Raw genomic sequence first — 8,785 nt, forward strand, 5'->3', positions numbered from 1 at the left:
CAGCTGTAGAATGAAATGTGTTAATTTTCCACTGTGGTTTATAGCTTTCAAAGAAGTGGGGGGATGGAGTTAGGAGAGATCAAGTCTGTCCTTGGCAGCAGTTAGTTAGATTCTGCACTTTGTTGGGTTCAGCCCTCTGCAAGTTTGGTACAAGGGAAAGAGGTGACTTTGACGGGAATAATTTCATTTTTGGAAGAAATAATCTATTTACATTACATATAATTTAGCTGACACTTTTATCAAAAGCGACTGACAATGTAAGTCCATTCAACTATTAGGGTACAACCCAGAACAGCAAGAATCATGTTAGTATGTGAGCTTAAAGAAACCAAACTGTTCTACATGTATAGTGTAATATACTGTATGAGTGCAACTAAACTAAATATGTATATTTTTTTGAGAGTTGACGATCGTTACTAGACCAAGGTGCAGCAAACTGTTGTAATAATCGTTATTACAGCAGTTTATTCTAATACCATAATTTGTTAAGGGTTCTCTGTGGAATGATTTGTAAGAGTGTAGCAGGGTGACATGCTGAGCCCCTTTCCACTTGTCAAAACTCCACTAACACCCGCTAACATCTAGCTTTTATAAATCAGCATTCACTCCCAGGTCAAATGCCTCCGCAGTAGATGCAGGATTTTGCAATTGGCAGTGATGGAAACATGACACCCAAGAGATCGCACACATTTGTTGTTGTTTTTCTTCGTTATTTTGGCATTCTAATGCTGACGCAGCAGATTTCCTGTGCAATGTTATGACACATATTGAACTTCTGAACATTGGTGTGTAAATAGCCACAAACACACAAAACAAATCTTGAGCTAAACTTGATCTCCAGAGAATGTCCGCAAAAGTGGGTCTGGAGTTCTTTCCATAGTTTGCCTTTCACACATCAACAAATCAGCAAGAGATTCTCAGAGATCACATGTTTTTGTTTCGACACTGGTGTCGGCTCCTATCACCAAAAACTTTCTTGACATCTTCAGCAGTGTGGCACTGCTTTTTCATCCCAAGATATTTGTATAAATGTTTTAATTTTTGCGTCTGTCTCATGTTAGAAACGTCAACAATAAACCCATTTATTTGCAGTGAATCCTCCAGACAATCTCCTGCTCTTTTACCACAACTGGCTCATCGGACATTATCCAGGGATTTTAACTACGGGGTTGACGGGACAAAGTCCGGGGCCTCACACTCAGACATTTGCAGCCTCATGCACAGCCTCTCAGGAGAACTGTAACAGAGGTCCTCTCAGTCTCGGTTACTTTTCTGTGTCAATTTCGTACAGTGTTGTTCCAGTTCAAACTTAACAAGAACTAGTTCAAAGTTCAGTTCATAGAGATGATCATGAACTAGTTTTGTAATTAGTTTTTTTTATTGGGATGGTTTAGATTTAGATGACAAACTTACAATCATATATTTAGTTATTAATCGATGGTGTTGATCATGAATGTGGATTGTTACGGTCACTTTAACACTGAGTGCGAACAAAATGTTTAAACGCAGCTTCATAAACTCTGGAGTGAATCAATCACCAGGTAAATTTCAGAACTGATCATGTTCTAATAACTTGTGATGAGTGTTGATGTTTATTAGTTAAAGTGAGTGCAGGTCAGCAGGAGCACACAGGGAACTCCAGGACGGTACACTGCACACTGCAGTCAGTACGTGTGTGAGTCGCTGTGTGAGTGAGGGGGGGGCCAGGCCTGTGTGTGTGTGTGTGTGCAAACTCCAACTCGCTCCCAGTAGTAGATGCGTCTGTACCGCTATCACCAGCCCTGCTGGGCCGTGGAGACATCATGCGGCGTGTGGTAAAACAGTGTCGTAAAACATGAACGCCGTTCACCTATCATTTGTTAACTGGTAAGTTCAGCGTTCACAAAAATATGAATGAGTTCAATGAACCATATTGGTGAAAAATATTTCCAAAGACAAAAAAAGTGATTTGCACAGCTAAATAATTGCACGTTAAATAATGAGGACAAGCAGTGAATACATTTAATACGTTGTTTTGAGAATTGTGTTGAGGTTGGGTTTTCACATTGTCATTGGTGCGACACCTATAAACCACAGTTCAGTGAATTGATTAGTGGCTGGAACAGCGAGATATACTACATACTGCATGTAGGCAATACAAAAATAACAAACACTCCCATGTACTTTACACTCAGCCGTGCTCTCCTGTCTCCAGCTGCCAGGATGAGCAGTTAAAAGAGTCCCCGGGGAAACAAACAAATTTATGTCATTTCTGGAGGGTTCGAAAGGTGCAGGAGAGGAATAGGTGGGTGGGCGAGATATGACGGAATTGTTTGTTGGCTTTGTGTGGGTTTAGGATTTCTTGAATTACATTTTTATATATTTTATTTTATGTTATGTTAGTATTTTGTTTTGTCCAATTTTTGCAGTTAGTTTATTATATTATGTAAAATAGGTCACTTTGAACACCTCTGTGGTTGGTAGCACACGAAGGTGAGGAGTATATAAGGCTGCCCTTTGATATAGCTTGGTTAGGTTAGCGACCACCCGCCAATAAACAGAAGACACAGTGGATTGTGTCTTGGTTGCCACCCGCAAATACACCGAACAAAGAAGAGGAAGAAGACAGCTCCGTTAGTCAGTGCTGGCAGATCTGCCTGCGAATGCTGCTGAATATTTCATCGATGGTGTCTGACCTGAACTTTTTGTCATTGCTGTGAATAAATGCCCACATCTGGGGTCTGTCGAATCTCTGGTCTCTGCCTCATCACTATTGGTCGTGACTGCTCTCAAGGTCAGTCCTAACAAGAACGTCAGGAGATTATCTGGAGTTCAGAGCATGTCTGAAAGCAGCATTTTTTTGCAGGTTTACCTGCATTAAAAAAAATCCTCTGAATTTTGATTTAGAGGTTGAAGTGACCTTGGGCCTGGTGCAGAGCAATTCTCAAGTAGCTTCAAATTAAAAAAAAATGTATGTGTACATATCTTTCTTATATTTTACATGTAATGGGCTGGAATACCTTCGGACATTCCTTATCCTTTATCCTTCCTTTCATCAGACTTCTTTTCTCACCTCCATCATGTTCTGCTGTTACATTGCCACAGTCTCTTTATTAAGTCTATGGAACTTGAAACCCCTTTTGTTACGGTGTGAGGGACCCCAGATGATGCCTGACCACAGTCGTCCATCACCCCCTGTCACACGTCCCCACATCCTCCAACTACTACAGCCCACATCCCAGCATGCATATTCACAGGAGCTGGTCTCCTGTCTGAGGAAACCAAATTGCCTCTGCCTGTCTCTGTTCTTAGTCAATTTTAAAATGGGCTAATAAAGAGGGGCAAGATTCCCCCGTGGTAATGGCTCCCCAGAGAGCGCTGACTAATTAAAGGGCTGCCCCTTCCAATGAACAGTAATCACTCATGGCTGTGGATAGACAAACACATGAGCTTTTAAATGAAAAACAAACAGGATTTTGTTTTATTACCAAACAAAGGCTTAAAATGAAGAATACTGAAACCGTCTAATCCTGACCCTTACATGTAAAAGTCATTATATTTAATGTGTTTCACATGTCACGTGTATTTTTAAACCTTTGACAGAGTTAGGACTGGGCACAAGTCTAAAAATGATAGCCAATACAATAAAGGTATAACTGAGTGTATTATATTTTTTTCAAAGTTCATTTTGATAAAATTAAAATGTGTTACCTCAAAACTGACAAAATGCCTGCATGTCAACTTTCAAATGTTGGCTTTTTGTCCATCCTTATAACAAAGAATTTGTTCTCTGACAGTGTCATCCTCTATGCTGCTGAAGAACAGAGAGGAAAAGATGTTTACCAATTCAGTTTAAATATTAGCCTGACGAAACTACTAATCTGTGAGAATTGAGAGACTGACAATGTTTGTAGCATTTGTAAAGATCATGCCAGAGATTTATCTGTGGGTTTGTGGGGAGTGAGGTCTTTGTTTGGATCTGTTTGAAATGCCAACATAACTCGAACGTCACCGAGAACGTGTTTGTAGACAATTTTGTCTGTTTGTAGAAGACCTGCTGTGGTCTGGTTAATAATATGCACTCCTGCAGTTATTGTTGTGTTGTTGCTGCCATTGTGCTGCTCTCTGCATGTTCACAGTTGAAAAAGGGAAAGAAATCTTCACAATATTTATTCTTCAGTCAGGGTCGGATGAAGAAACTAACCAGATCAGGTTCCATAGAGTTTTGATTGAAATGTTTTATTTCAGTGATTTATTCACAAGGACACTTTTATATTCATAGCTGAGTTGTGACTCCAAAATGAAGACATGAAATTTAAAGATGATCAGATGAAATCAGTACACAAGACCTCCCCATACAGCCCAAAGACACATCGTGTTGAAGAGATTCTTTTGTACAGTTCTTCCTACATACTGACGAGCAGAAAGGTCGACTCCTCTGCCTGCACTAGACGAAAAGCAGTATTATTGTCACAGTGAACCTCTACGGACAGGCCTAATCCCCTGCTGTAACCAACTGTTTCCATGATGTTACCTCGGCGTTCGCCAGTGAAGACAAGGTGGGTCTATCGGCGTTTGCGGACCTTAAGGGGGATTTGGAGAACAAAGGAGAGAGCCGCGGGGGGGCTCGCTGAGCCTCGCGGACCGATCGCGACGTGTGATCTAATTAGCATATGAATCGGAGTCCAGCCGCTGGCTAAAACCTCTCTCTACTCACCATTGGAGGAAACCACAGACCCTTGAAACTAATGTCACTCGTGATTGGTTGGTAGAAGTGTTGCTATTGGTCACCTTATGGGTCATTGCAGTGCACACGTGGGGTCACAGCATTCCGCACGTGGGGTAAGCCCCTCCCACACAATATTTATAATAAAAATGTATATATTAATATTTATTATTATTTATAAGTAAGCCTTTACCAAAAGCACTGCAGTTAATTAAAACTAAACATTCATGTGATGCTTGATGTTATAGGTGAACATATTGTACAGGGAACAAATGTGAACAAGGTATATGTGGAGTGAAAGCTTTATTTACATACAGCAAAAATATTGTACAAAAACTCAGATGAGGCTTGAAATGTTTCTCTGCAGCCTCTGGGTCATGACTTCTTTGTGGGACTCTTCTCCAGTGTGTAGACGTCTGTGGTGTGTAGCTGTGAGATCAGTGTAGCTTCCAGTCTTATATGAAGTGTGGGACACAGGTCGGTGCACTCCTGGCTGTGGAAGGATGGATCCATGTCATCTGTCCCGCTTCAATCAGCTGTAAACACATTCAGTAAAATTAGCACAGTTCAATTACAACATACACCTTTACATGTAACTGGAAAATTATTTAATGAATATAACCTTACCCTCTTTCTTCTCCGACAACTCCTCAATGCTGATGTAAGGTCTGGTCGGATCATACTGGCTCATAGTGTGTCTTTGTACGTCATGGACAGGCAGCTGGAAAACAACACATGTAACATGACTTTATTATTAATAAACGGAAATAGCCGCGCTGCATCACCGTTGGAAGATCCACAGCAAATAAACACCAAAACAATTCAAAAACAGTTACTTACATTCAATGGCTTAATTTTCTGCACTTTAAATCCGGACTTTCAGCGTCTCAGCCTAACGCCTCTTTGTTTGTGTGTGTGTGTGTGTGTGTGTGTGTGTGGAGGGGGGGGGGGCTGAGGCTGTGAAAACATACAGAAAAAAGTCACGTTGATGAAAAAACTTAACGAGAACAAACTGTTACATCTAAGTAATTCATACATATTTACACATGCACTAGATCTGCTCCAGCACTCGATGCTGTATTCGTATTTTAGCAACTTTCTCGCTATCCCAAAGAGTGGCGGACATGCTTTCAGATGTAGGGTTAGCTTAGTGGTTAGCATGGCGTCTCTAGCTCACCGTAACTCAGGGACTGTGCTTCCGTCTTCTCCGCCTCGACTCGTCCACACCGGGCCCGCGGCTCTGCCTCCACACGCACTCATCTTCTCCTCCAGGGAAAAGCGTCGTGTTGACTTCAGCAAGTTATTTACCCCGAAGACAGAGTCACTCGTACGGGACAAGCTAAACACGACCCGCTTCCTGTCTGCGGGACACTCGACGCTGCTGCACGGCGTTTACGAGGCTCTGATTGGACGAGTCCATCAGCTGATGACGCGAGCGGGTGACTTGAGCAGCGGTGTTTAGTACATTTACACACATGATTCACGCTGTTCTGTGTTCGTAACCTTATAGTTGAATGCACTTATCGTAAGTCGCTTTGGATAAAAGTGTTGACTGTTTTAATGGAATACTGAGAAAGTTTAATAACAACAATTAGACAATTGAAGTTCAAATTATGAAGGAATTTAAGCTCTATATTGTGTCTCCTTTATATTTAAAATAATAATCAAACTGAGTGGAGATGTATGTTGTATCCAAACAGCCGGCTGCTGTGTTTTGTCACTGTGCAGTCCATGGGGGATTAAATATTACACTGAAAAAATAAATCATTAAATCAATGAATGTTTCATAGCAATTTTGAAAGTAGTGGTGAAAAGGTACCATTTATAATTCATGGAACAGCTTAGTTTGCCATTGACATGTGAATTTGATGCCAGTATTTTGGGAGGACAGATATTTTTATGGAAAGCCAGTAGAAGTTTGGAGCTTACAGGACACAGCATCATACCCAGCATCATTTATTTGCTGGAAGAGGTGTGGTTTACACTTCCTCTGTGCATTTAACCAGCACAATTGAAAAAGTGACTGTAATCATGCCACTCTGTACAGTTGTTGAGATTTAGGATTGGATGACAATAAAAATTTGAAATAAAGTGCATTGTTTCATTTCTTTTGACTGCATTGACCTTTGTTCGTGGTATACAATATAATTCATTATAGCACACTTACTTACTTAAGAACAATTTAAAATTTCAGGTTTAATATTTATTTTAAGCCTGGTTTACTCAGCCAGATAGTTTGTTGGTGCCTCTTACATATTGGTGTTATCTGCTCTCAGGGAAACTGATTTGCATTTGTGAAGCTCAGAGCATTGTCATTTGCATGTGAAAGCGTCCTCTAGGAGTTGGAGCAGGGGGGGTCAAATCTCAACAGCTCACAGGCTTGACAACTGCAGGAACCCTGAGCGTTTCCTTTGCTGCCTGCAGATACGTGTGAAAGTCGTTAACCGAAGGATGTGCCAACACTTCTCTGCGACACAGATTGACACAAACGCTTCTTTTCATGCAGTGCTGAGAACTGATCAAGCATCAAATTTTAACAAGACTTTCCTAATGATCTCAATGAAATGCTCAGTGAATTAATTATCATGTGCTCTGAGAATTGGGCCTGTGTGTGGAGGGGGGTTAGGGTGATGGTGGTGTGAGGGGCTCTTCAAAGAAATAAAGTCTTTGTTCTAGTATAACAAATTCCTTGAGTGTTCATCGTGACCATGAAATTGGATAAAATGGTTTTATGATTTACATCCTTTGATATAAAGATAACTGTGGTATAAATATTTTCCTTTGGCACGTCCATTTGTTCTTTATTAATAATAAACCCCTATTTTGGGGGCCATTTTGCTCCATACACTGGGGGGGTGACTGTCGTACTAATAGCAACACTCACTATACTTTATTATATTACACTGCCCAGGAACATGTGCCAAGCCAAAAAGTCAAAGTTGTCATTAATTAATGAATTTTCTCGCAAATCATTTAAGGTTCTTTTCACAATGATGTATGTTCAAGTGATCATGTGTTTGATAAGTTTGGTTTAAAATACTCATTTATCATTTGATGCTGTAAAAACGGGCTGAGATCTAGTGATTGATGGCTGAAACTGACTCACGATTGGTTGAATGGGTATCAGCAGGACCTTGAGCTCCAGTAACGATCACTAATGCGCAAACTCAAATGACGTCACCAGTGCAGGATGACATCACCTGTACTGTCCTTGCGTGTTCGTTTATCCTAAATATGAGAAGAGCCGGTCTCTGTTTGGTTCAATCAAGTATTTATTTAGAAGCAAGGAAAAGGTATGAAAAGTTACAGCAAAGCAATGGGCACCCAATGTACAGCCCCGGCCCTCTAGCAGCACCGGACAGTCACGAGTCGCGCCAAACAGAAGCCGGGTGTAATATTTTATAACAATAGGTAGAACCGGATTGGTCAATAGTGAGGGGCAGTCTTCCTTGGTTCTTCCTCGATGGTTCGCAGGCATAGTCCACCCTCTTGGCATTGGAATCAGGAAGTGATGAGCAGCCGCTCCTATTCTCTCTCCTCCTCTGATAGTTGCTGGGCAAAATGTTCACTTCATGACAAGCCTTGACACAGCGGACGCCTTGTGGGTTGATGTTGTTGTTCATTGGAGTAAAGAATATTGCCTTCCTGCTCTATGGGCTGTATGTTCTGTTTGTGTAAACATTTGAATACTCTAAACCAAAACAATGGCACTCTGTCTGTCCCCCAGAACTTATCAGACCTTTTATCAAGACAGGTGTGAGACTGACCAGCGGTGTGACGCACATACATTTCTAGCTAACTTCAAGATTAACACCAAGCAGCAAAGGTTATTATAAATCATTTGTGTGAAGGCCATTTATCTGGCCCAAACTGCTCCTGCTTTATTGTTTAGACTAGAGTACAGTTCCTTTTCCTATTGCAAGCTAATGAATCACAAGACAAGTTTCACTCCTTCTTTGAAACCAAACTGTAAGCGGGATTGTACATAATGATAATGATGTCCAAATGTAGCCTAATCACAAATGCTTCATTAGACAGGTATGTAACAGGAGATCAAAAGTCTGCATCTGAAACTTTTTT

General features: G+C 41.0%; 1 long non-coding RNA gene across 1 annotated transcript; it reads right to left on the reverse strand.

The window, feature by feature from the left end:
• Positions 1-4,991: 4,991 nt before the first annotated feature.
• On the reverse strand, positions 4,992-6,133 carry LOC133019515 (uncharacterized). The gene is made up of 3 exons (XR_009682889.1): positions 5,546-6,133; positions 5,333-5,426; positions 4,992-5,241 (listed from the first exon to the last, which is right to left on the reverse strand). It is a non-coding gene; the product is annotated as an uncharacterized LOC133019515 (long non-coding RNA).
• Between the last annotated feature and the right edge of the window lie 2,652 nt (positions 6,134-8,785).

The sequence above is a fragment of the Limanda limanda genome, chromosome 14 (genome assembly GCF_963576545.1).
Source record: "Limanda limanda chromosome 14, fLimLim1.1, whole genome shotgun sequence".
In the NCBI taxonomy this organism is placed as follows: Eukaryota; Metazoa; Chordata; class Actinopteri; order Pleuronectiformes; family Pleuronectidae; genus Limanda; species Limanda limanda.